Source organism: Rana temporaria, chromosome 11, assembly GCF_905171775.1.
Source record: "Rana temporaria chromosome 11, aRanTem1.1, whole genome shotgun sequence".
Lineage (NCBI taxonomy): Eukaryota > Metazoa > Chordata > Amphibia > Anura > Ranidae > Rana > Rana temporaria.
Genome location: NC_053499.1, coordinates 87,981,787 through 87,993,841, shown reverse-complemented (window position 1 = coordinate 87,993,841; position 12,055 = coordinate 87,981,787). Strand labels below are relative to the sequence as shown.

General features: G+C 44.9%; 1 protein-coding gene across 7 annotated transcripts in view; it reads right to left on the bottom strand.

Annotated features, from left to right (window-relative positions):
* CENPT (centromere protein T) overlaps window positions 1–12,055 on the bottom strand; it is an 803,389-nt gene that overhangs the window by 353,237 nt on the left and 438,097 nt on the right. The window lies entirely within an intron of this gene.

The following is a 12,055-nucleotide window of genomic DNA, read 5'->3' as shown; positions in this document are numbered from 1 at the left end:
TTCCCCATATGGTATCTTTATTTGCGTCACTGATGAAAGGGACTGTACCATGCTCTCAATTCTTACACGCTTATATTACAGTTATTCCGAAACCAGACAAAGACCCATCAATTCCCGATAACTATCGCCCCATAGCCCTCCTGAATTCCGATTATAAAATATTCACTAAAATATTGGCGAACAGACTTTCCCTTTTCCTTCCATCTCTGATACATAGAGATCAAGTAGGCTTTGTTCCCACTAGACATGCAGGGGACAACACAAGACGAACCATTGATCTTATTGACCTTCTGACCAAGACCGGGAGACCTGCCATTGTATTGAGCCTAGATGCGCAGAAAGCTTTCGACCGTCTAAATTGGTCTTTTATGTTTGCAACTTTGACGAAATACGGTTTTTCGGGCCCATTCATGCAGGCTTTAAAAGCGCTATACTTCACACCCACTTCTCAGGTCCGACTGGCTTCTTGTCTCTCACCGCCCTTCCCCTTGAGTAATGGTACCAGACAGGGCTGCCCCCTGTCCCCTTTGCTATTCATCTTAAGTCTCGAGCCCTTGGCTGCTGCTGTTAGGTCCCACTCGGATATACGGGGGGTGACGCTGAGGCGTGAAGAGTACAAGCTTTCGCTTTTTGCAGACGACATATTGTTAATCACCCGCCCACATATCTCCCTCCCTTCCCTTCATGTAACTCTAAACTTATTTGGTAGCCTATCCGGTTTTAAGATTAACCCAACTAAGACGGAGGCTCTCCTTATAAATGTCCCTGCGGATACACTTACCTCTCTACAGAATAACTTCAATTACCATTGGTGCACCCACTCCCTGAAATATTTAGGGGTACGCTTGACCAACCTCTATTCAGCCCTATACCAGGCTAATTTCCCTCCCTTATTTATAGAAATAGGTAGATTGCTGAAGTCATGGACGAAGCTCCCGTTATCTCTCATTGGAAGGGTGAATGTCCTCAAAATGTCTATACTTCCCAAATTACTGTATTTATTTGAAACTCTACCGGTATTGATTCCCATGAGCCAACTGAAAACATTACATAGGAATTTTCTAAACTTTATCTGGAACAACGCCTCCCATAGAATAGCCAGCTCGGTTCTCATGGCCCCCCGCTCACAGGGTGGCCTAGGAGCCCCCGATATAATTAAATACTATTATGCGACTCACTTAAGGGCCATAACCTCTTGGACGTCTAGATTTCCCCCAAACAGGTGGTCTGAAATAGATGGGAATTACAGTCCCTGCCCACCCATGCTCCTTATTGTGGCCCTCGAGTGATAAATCGAGTGATAAATCGTTTGCTCTTTTAAAAAAAGTTTGTCTAAACCCGATGCTATTCACTCTTTTAATATGGAGGCGCTGTTCTGGTAAATTTTCCTTGTCATCCCCTTGCCCACCCCTGATAAACATTATCTTTAACCCGGAAATTCCTGACAGTTTGTCCTATGACTCTATGCTGCCCTGGTCTCGAGCAAACATATTCCAATTACGACACCTAGTACATCCAATAACACGTACATTACTATCTTTCACGGACCTTCAGTCAAAGCATAAAATTCCAAAATCCCTTTTCTATTCCTTCCTCCAGATTAGACATTTTTTTACATCCCTGTCCCCCCTACTGACCCTTAGCGTTCCTACCGATTTTGAATCACTATGTGCTAGGGGCCCTCACGAACTTCACCAGATCTCCACTATCTATAAAATCCTACACTCAGATTCTCCCCTCTCTGAACACACCCATTTATATATGAGGAAATGGTCCCACATACTGGGTAAACCCATCTTACTGGGAGATTGGAGACGAATTTGGGACGCTACCTCAAAAGTATCTAGGTGTGTGGGCCAGAAAGAAACCGCATATAAAATACTTATGTTCTGGTACAGAACCCCAGAATTTCTGGCAGCACATGGATTGACCCCACATAGCCATTGTTGGAGATGTAGCTCCTCTGTGGGTACCCACCTCCACATCTTTTGGGATTGTCCATTAATTACTCCCTTCTGGTCACAGGTCCATAATCTCCTCGAGAAGGTCCTAGGGACCAGTGTACCTTTTCAGCCTTTACATATGTTGCTAGGCCTACCTTTCCCGAAAATCTCAAAAACTCTTTGCAAATTGGTGGCTTTTCTTTTACTGGCAGCCAAACGTGTCATCCCACAACGCTGGAGAGATACCTCCCCTCCAACCTTTGCACAATTCTTATCAACAATTGCTGATATTAGAAGGATGGAACGTCTTACAGCTGTCATAGACGATTCCTTACCCAGATTTGAAACTATTTGGGAGAGATGGGACTCTTCTGAGTTTAACACAGAGCCTCATCTCACCCCACCATAACAGAGTACCCATTGCCCATATCCCCCCACTGCTTCATATAGGATAATATCCCTTTCTTTTCTCGCTTTTTATTTCTCCTATGTATAGGTCATAGTTTGTCTATATAGGTTTCTACTTAGCAGAGCCATGATTAGCTGTTCTTGTTGAACTCGCTACTTAATTCCTAATTTCTTTTATTGTTATAACAAACATGTATACGTCCGGACCTGTATGTTTCATGCTGACAATGTGATTGTTTATTTCCTATATTGTCGATCAATCAAATGTCTGGATTTTGTTATTACTTTGTATGACTTAAAAATCTTTAAATAAACAATTTAAAAAAAAAAAAAAAGGAGGTATAAAAACGCACAGTGTATCGAGACATTTTAGACAGCATCATCATCGTGACCCAAAGGGGTTAAAATTCTGGGGGATAGAGAAGGTGTCAAGACATTGGAGGGGTGGACACTTTATCCGACAACTTAGTCGTTGTGAATCCTTTTGGATTTTTGAGCTCAAAGTTGCCTCCCCGGCTGGTTTGAATGTAAAGTTCGACCTGAACTGCTTCACCTCAGATAGATGAGGTGGATTATAGGCGTACTGCTCTGGAACACTTTAGAATATGATGTTATTTTTAGTTCAGGATTCTCTGGATTTAAATTTGTCTAAAAAGGTTTTTATATATATATATATATATTTTTTACATGTGTATGTATATATCTTTTTATTTATTTATTTTTCATAAATTTTTTTTTTTAGATATTTTTTCATGAGTCCGTTATTTATTTATATATTTTCTAATATTAATCTTAATATTGGATATTGATGATGTACAATGTGATAGTGTATGTTGACTCACTTATTTAGGCGATCGTGGATGACGTTCTGTTTTTTAGGCATATAAATCTGAGTGTTTTTGCACCTATATATGTGCAAACTCATTTTATTTCTATTAGCACGAACTATGGGCCAGATTCACAAAAGGGATACAACGGCGTATCTACTGATACGCCGTCGTATCCCTGTTTCTATCTATGCGACTGATTCATAGAATCAGTTACGCATAGATAGGCAGAAGATCCGACAGGTGTAATGGACTTACACTGTCGGATCTTAGGATGCAGTACCGCAGCCGCCGCTGGGGGGAGTTTGCGTCGTAAACCAGCGTCGGGTATGCAAATTAGCAGTTACGGCGATCCACTAAACTTTTTCCCGTCGTTGCGTCGCCGCAAGTGTTAGTTTGCCGTCGCAAAGATAGGGCACCTTTTACAAAGTGTAAAATGAGTACACCATGTAAAAGTATACCTGTCTTTCCCGCATCGCTTTTGAATTTTTTTGTTATTTTTTTTTTCCCGGCGCAAGTCTTTTTTTTCACGTCGCGATTCACAAAACGTCGGTGCGTCGTAATTTCGCGCAAAGCACGTCGGGAAATTTGCGTCGGGAGCGTGCCTAATTTAAATGGCACCTGCCCCATTTGAATTGGCCCGCCTTGCGCCGGACGGATTTAGGATACACCGCCGCAAATTTCCAGGTAAGTGCTTTGTGGATCGGGCACTTAGCCCGAAAATTTGCGGCGGTGTAACCTAAATTAGTTACGTTACGCTACGCCGCCTGGCTGTGAATCTGGCCCCTATGTTCAAATTTATGATATTACATTACCGGTGAATTTTATATTTTGAATTTTTCCTTTTGTTTGCCGGATTTAGTCAAGTTAATCATTTTAGCCATGTGTTCGTTTTAATGGTTTCCCCAGCTTTTGTGCTGCCATTCCTAGTTTATTAACTCTTTATGTGAGATGCAATTGCTGTTACAAGCAGCTTCTCCATTAGGATGTGATTGGATGGACATGTTGCTGGGGTTACATATAAATATCAGTCATGGGAGACGTTTTAGTGTGTGTTCCCTTAACCCACGCTGAAGAAGTCCCGCCCACGGGATGTAACGCGTACAGAGGGGAGGAGCCACGCAGAACATCATCCACGACCGCCGCAGATTACAGACAGACCGTTTTACATGCTGTTATATGCTGTTACGCTGACACTCGGCACACTGAGTGTCCTTACATGTGAGTGCAACTTTTTTATTTGCTTGTTTTTAATAAAAGAAATCCAATCGGAGAGCACTAGATTTTTTCCCTTTCTTTTCAATTATATGGTGGTATGCCTGTTGGAAAGTCTTTGGGTCTGGATCCGTGGTGCTAATCTCATCCATACGTTTCCTATGGAGGCTGTCAGCTGTTGATTTAAACAGATATGCTTTGTGATCCGCAAGGGTCTAAGCTATGAGGTGAGAGGCCATCTTTCACTGGTGGTGGATAGTATATTTTTTTTAATCCACTTTATTTATTTATTTTCTTATTTCATACATAGATATGCCTAATCGGCATCCGTTGCATTTCAATTGACATACATTATACAACATCTTTACATTCCTATAATATTCCGATGTACGTCTCTATATTTTTATATCCCCCCCCCCCCCGTCCTCTGCACTCTACATAGAGAATCTATCTGTCACCAGTTTTGGTGGTGCGACACTCGCATCTCCCAACCAGGAATACCAAATCTCCTCAAATTTACCCTTTGCTTTCCTTCGTTTGTAGGCCAGGTGTTCTTTGCCCAACAGGGAGTTGACGTATGCAATCCATTGCTTCCCTGTGGGGACCCCCGGGGCCATCCAATAACGTGCAATGAGTTTCCTTGCCAAATACAGCAGTCTTGTTATCATATAGTACTTTCCTTTTGTATATTCTCTAGGATCAATAGCCCCTAACAAGTATACTAGGGGATCCAATGGAACAGGTACCTGTGCTACTCTGGTAATACACTGTGATACTTTCTCCCAGTACCTATGGAGCTTTGGGCATCTCCAAATCAAGTGTATGAAATCCCCCTGCTGAACCTTACACTTTGGACATATAGGGGTGTCCCTTCTTCCCCATCAATGTAGTTGTGTTCTGTAAGCCCTGTGTAGGATAAAGAGTTGCAACAATTTGTGCGATGCAGAGACAAATACATCCGGGACAGATTCAAGCGCCCTCTCCCACTGGTCTCCGTCTATCTCCCCAATGTCTTCCACCCACTTCCTGCAGCTTCTAAGGGAGGCATGACTCTGAATTGTTGCTAACAATCCCTCGTATATTTTTGTTATCAGTCCTCTCCGAGCTTCTGCTTGCAGAACTGCCGTCATCAAAGGGGACGGTAAAGTCACCACCAATGATCGTGTTTGTTGTTGTTTCTGTAGAGCATGCCGGAGCTGGAGATACTGATAGAAGCCCTGTGGGGCCAATTGGTATTCTCTACACAGCTGCTCGTAAGTTTTCAGTACCTCACTCTCGTACAGCTGTGAAAAGAACCAGATTCCCCTCTTTTTCCAGGAAGTAAAGCCTACTAGATCCTGTAGCTCTGCATATCTAGGATTATTCCATATTGGAGTGAATGGTAACACCCCCTCTGTCCCCAAAGTCTTCCGTAGCTCCCCCCATACTTTTCTGAGAAGTGTTCCTGTGGGTGCTGCCTGTGGCATACTGGGCAAGCCCATCTCAAGATGGGAGGCTGCCTTTAATGAGGGAGCAGTACCAATTACCATATTTCTATTTGGATCCTCTCTTTCTTCCCGTCCACATCCCGCCAGCTGTTGTATCTGGGAGGCTAAAAAGTACATTTTGGGGTGAGGTACCGCCAACCCCCCCCCCCTATCTTTTCCATATTGTAAAGTGGTTAAACTAATCCTGGCTACCTCTCTCTTCCATATCAACTCCCGCATCTGGGTGTCAATTATTTTAACCTCTTGACCACTGGGCACTTAAACCCCCTTCCTCACCAGACCAATTTTCAGCTTTCGGTGCTCTCAGAATTTGAATGACAATTACTGAGTCATACAACATTGTACCCATCTGAATTTGTTGTCCTTTTTTTCACACAAATAGAGCTTTCTTTTGGTGGTATTTGATCACCTCTGGGTTTTTTATTTTTTGCGCTATAAAAGAAAAACGACTGAAAATTCTGTAAAAAAAAAAAAAAAAAATCTAGTTTCTGTCATATTAGCAGGTTATTTCTCACACACAGCATATGCATACCACAAATTACACCCCAAAACACATTCTGCTATTCCTCCCGAGTATGGCGATACCACATGTGTGCGAATTTTACACAGCGTGGCCACATACAGAGGTCTGACATGCAGGGAGCGCCATCAGGCGTTCTAAAGCATCCAGGCCAATTCTGACATTTCTCTCCTACATGTAAAAATCATCATTTATTTGCTAGAAAATTACATTGAACCCCAAAACATTATATATGCTTCTTTAGCAAAGACCCAAAAGAATACAATGGCGGCCGTTACAACTTTTTATCTCGCATGGTATTTTCACAGAACTTTTTTGAACACATGTTTTTTTTTAAAAATGTTTTGTGCTTAAAAAAAAACAGTAAAGTTAGCCCAATTTTTTATTCATAATGTGAAAGATGAAGTTACGCCTAGTAAATAGATACCCAACATGTCACACTTCAAAATTGCGCACACTCATGGAATGGCGCCAAACTTTGCTACTTAAAAATCCCCATAGGCGACGCTTTAATTACTTTTATTGGTTACATGTTTTTAGTTACAGAGAAGGTCTAGGGCCAAAATGATTGCCCTCGCTCTAACGTTTTCATATGTGGGCGGGACTTACGTATGCGTTCGCTTCTGCATGCGAGCACACGGGGAGTATTTGGGTATTGCAGAGTATGGGGGGTATTGCAGAGTATGGGGGGTATTGCAGAGTATTGGGGTATTGCAAAGTATCACGCAGGGTATTGCAGAGTATTGGGGTATTGCAGAGTATCGCGCGGGGTATTGCAGAGTATTGGGGTATTGCAGCATATCGTGCAGAGTATTGGGGTATTGCAGAGTATTGGGGTATTGCAGAATATTGGGGTATTGCAGAATATTGCGCAGGGTATTGCAGAGTATTGGGGTATTGCAGAGTATCGCGCAGAGTATTGGGGTATTGCAGAATATTGGGGTATTGCAGAATATTGCAGAGTATTGCAGAGTATCGCGCAGGGTATTGCAGAGTATTGGGGTATTGCAGAGTATTGGGGTATTGCAGAGTATCGCGCAGGGTATTGCAGAGTATTGGGGTATTGCAGAGTATCGCGCAGGGTATTGCAGAGTATTGGGGTATTGCAGAGTATCGCACAGGGTATTGCAAAGTATTGGGGTATTGCAGAGTATTGCGCAGGGTATTGCAGAATATTGGGGTATTGCAGAGTATTGTGCAGGGTATTGCAGATTATATGGGTATTGCAGAGTATTGCGCAGGGTATTGCAGATTATAGGGGTATTGCAGAGTATTGTGCAGGGTATTGCAGAATATTGGGGTATTGCAGAGTATTGCACAGGGATAGCTGATGGATGGATGGCTGGATCTGTGACTGCAGTTGTCACAGATCCAGCCGCCAGTGCTGCTGCTGACACCCGCTCCCGCCCCCCCTCCTCGCACACTGTACCGATCGGTACAGAGAGGAGAAGGAGGAACCGGCGTCATCACATGATGCCGGTTTGTTTACAAGTGATCGCTCCGTCATTTGACGGAGCGATCACGTGGTAAACCGCCGATATCAGCGGTGATTTACCGCGATCTGTGATGCGCCGGGTCTTCTAGACCCGGCGCTCACAGAAGATTCCGGAAGCGCGCCCCAGGGGGCGCGCGAGTGAAGGATTCTGTGAGAACGTCCTCCCAGAATAACTCCACCGTGCTGTAGCAGTAAAATGTCTATGGCGCGGTGGGGTAGTGGTTAAACCATTTATTCGATATCCATATCGGTGAATTATGGAAAATATATAGGAGTTGTGGAGCCCATACCATTTTAATTAGGCTATCTTTCCCTACCACTGATAGGGGAAGTTTGCACCAGCTGTCACATAGTATATGGTGTCATCTCTTCACTTTCACTCTGGAATTTCTTTTCGTTGGATTGACCAAGGATTTATTTATTTATTAATTTATGGATTTTTTCACATGGACACCATTTTTATTTTATTGTATTCACTAGTTATTGTGTATTCGTTCACTTTATTTATTTTAATGTTGTCTAATTGCACTGCACTGTTTACATTATATAGCTATATTTGGGAATTTTTTATGAATTTGTCCTTAGTGCTGGCTTGCATTTATTAGGTTGTTAGTTTTATTTTTCCAGCGCTGAATATCATCTTTTATTCATGCCGTTCTACCGTCGGATTGCACAAATCCAAAAGACATACTCATCGGCATGGAGGGACTTAGCCAGTTTATGTGAAATCAAAGCAGGTGATGCATACTGGCCTATAATGGAGAAACATTTTAATAATGCCCGGTTGGAGAGCGAGGTCTCATAACTCAGGGGTTGTATTTTGTGACCAGTTACAGGAATGGGCTAGGGGTAAATTAGCAGATCAGGCAACTAGCATTCAGGATGTGACGCAAGACCCAGTGGAGTCAGTGGAAATTTTTTACATGAGACTCACTCAGGTCTTTACTGATCTAGGATTCTCATTACATACCAAAGCCCATTATCGAATGCCATCAAGTGCTTTCGTAGCGGGTTTAAAAAAAAACAATACGGAAGGGGCTGATAGTGGCCCGTCCTGAATATAGGACATTACTCTTAGAAGCCCTATTGCCTGTCGCAAAAGGTCTGGAAATACAACAACCACTCCAGGAGGTAACACCCTTGATGACTGGGACTCCCACCCCACCGCTAACTGTGGCTCCCACCCAGCCCCAGAGACCCCCTGTTATCTGCTTTAATTGCAGGACTCTGGGTCACTACAGGAGGGATTGTAGGGCCCCCCAACAGCCTAGAAGATACCTCTCCCAGTATGACCGTGGGTATGATCAGCACACTAACTTTGGCTATGATCAGCTTCCTAACCTTGGGTATGACCAGTAGCCGAACTTCAGGTATGATCAGCGCCTGAATGCCAGGGCTTTCCCTCCTCCTCTCCGAGGGGAGCAACCACAATCCCCCTCGGTTAGGGACGTGGCAAACCTGTGTCCTCTGCCTCCTCCCCTTCCGATAATGACCATTTCAAACTGGTCAAGGGTGGGACCTCTAGCTAACATTTTAATTCCTAGAGAGGGACGCCCTACCCATTTCATTGTGGACACAGGTGCTGCCCATAGCGTCCTGCGGGAGGCAGAAATCCCTGACCCCTCCTACTTATCCTCCATAGATGTGTCCTGTGTGGGAGTGGACAGACAGTCTAGGTCCAGCCCGCTCACAAGACCACTACAGGTGGGTACTACCCCCACATCGTTAGCAAGATTTGTGGTCTCGAACACCTGTCCCCTCAATCTCTTGGGGGCGGATGTTCTTTCCAGGCTTCAGGCCTCTTTCTTATATAATGCCGATGGGTCCATCTCTGTATCCACTGCCCTGAGTGAGGGTGACACGTCAGCATTATGTTCCCTTCCCATCCTGATGACCCTGCAGGTTTCACCAACCCCTATCCCAGACCATTTCCTTGATCAAATACCGTCCTGCCTCTGGTCAACTGGTCCGGAGGATGTAGGTAGATTAGCAGTTCCCCCAGTAGTAGTCCTTCTAAAACCAGGGGCTGTTCTTCCCAGAAGGGCACAATACCCCCTCAAACCAGTCCAAACTCAGGTGATTACTGAGCAAATTGAAGTCTTGTTGGGGAATGGTGCCCTGATACCCTGTACTTTCCCTTGCAATACCCCTTTGTTTCCAGTTAAGAAAAAGACCCCCAAGAGCCATCCGGATAAGTTTCGGTTGGTATAGGATCTTAGAGCAGTGAACGAGGCCACCATGTTGGAGACACCACTTTTCCCCAATCCACACACTCTTCTGTCAGGGGTGCCCCTGTCTGCAAAGTTTTTCACTGTCATTGATTTGGTGAATGCCTTCTTTAGTGTGCCATTGGACCCCTTCCTGCCAGTACTTATTCGCATTTACCCACGCTGCAAAACAATATACTTGGGCAGTTAAGCCCCAGGGGGCACAGAACTCGCCCAACCAGTTTACCAAGGCCATGTCCCTAATCCTCACCAACTGGGATAACCCCACCTGGCCCTGGTTGTGGTTCTGCAATATGTGGATGACCTGCTTGTCTGTGCCCCCTCTCAGGAAACGGCGGAACAATCATCTGTGAGCCTGCTAGTGTATCTAGCTCAACAAGGATGCAAGGCCTCAAAAGAGAAATTACAGTGGTGTGCTTCCCGTGTAGTCTTCCAGGGTCATTGTATATCTCATGGTGCAAATCACATTATGCAACAACGCGCTGAAGCCATCCAGGCCATTCCGCCTCCCGGTAACGCCAAGGCCCTACATGCATTTTTGGGGCTGATCTCTTATTACAAAGCCTGGATACCTGTGGCTTCCCTTCTCATGCAGCCACTGTATGACAACCGGCAATGTGACCCTTTCTGTCCGAAGAAGCGCTTACTAACTTTCACCTTTTGAAAAAGGCAATCAGCTCTGCTCCTGCACTCGGTCTCCCCGATTATGGAAATCCCTTCTGCCTGTTCATTTCTGAGACCCAGGGCCACACCTCGGGGTGTTGACACAAAGTCATGGACTCCATAACCGCCCCATTGGTCACTATTCAGCCTGCCTGGACCCAGTTGCCAGAGGAGGCCCATTATGTCTCTGAGCTGTTTTTGCTGCCCAGGCCCTGTTGGACAAAACTTCAGATATTGTCCTGGGCTATCCCCTACAGCTGCTAGCCCCTCACGATATCTCTGCCATTTTGAATCAGGTGCAACCCAAGCATATATCCTCTGCCCGCCACCTCCGGTTACAATGCACGCTACTCCTGCCTACTACTTGGATGCCAACAACTCAACCCTGCTACTCTTCATCCTCTTGTCCAAGGGGGTCTCATGACACGTCTCTGAACGAACAGGAAGAAGAGAATTATGCAAACCTACCTGCTCCTATCCTGGATGAACATGAATGATTTGAACTCATGAAGGCGGAAACCACCCATCTACCCTCTGTCCTGGATGCCCCAATCCCAGTGCCTCAACTCACCTTGTATGTTGGTGGCTCCATATTTACAGATTCATTCGGCAATTACCATACAGGATATGCGGTTACCACAGAGACTACAGTTATGAAAGCCGCCTCGCTCCCAGCATCCATGTCGCTTCAAGAGGCTGAGCTTCATGCCCTTACAGTAGCCTGCCAGCTTGCAGAAGGGCGAACAGCAAACATCTAAACCGATTTGCGGTACGCGCTGGGCGTGGCCCATGACTTTGGATTGATATGGAAGACACAAGGCTTCATGACTACAGCCGGTACCCCAGTGAAGCAAGGCAATATATGCGCTCCTGACAGCACTCCAACTTCCAGAACAAGAAGCAATACTCAAAATTAAAGCCCACGGGAAGATAACCACACCAGAAGCCAGAGGAAACCACCTGGCCGATGAAATAGCAAAACAAGCAGCCATGACCCCCTTAGGGGCTGAAACCACAGACTTCTTTGGGATATATCATTCACAGCCAGAAGTGGTAAATAAAGCCCTACTTAAGAAAACTTAAACAGACACTGCAGACCAAGAGAAAACTACATGGCGCAAGATGGGAGCAGTACAGGTGGATGAGCTTTGGACTGTAGGAACCCGCCCATGTCTCCCCAGAGCTTTGTACCCAGCTGTGGTATAATGGCCCCATGGGCCAACCCATCTCTCAAAGACTTTGACGAACTCACTCAAACAAACACTATGT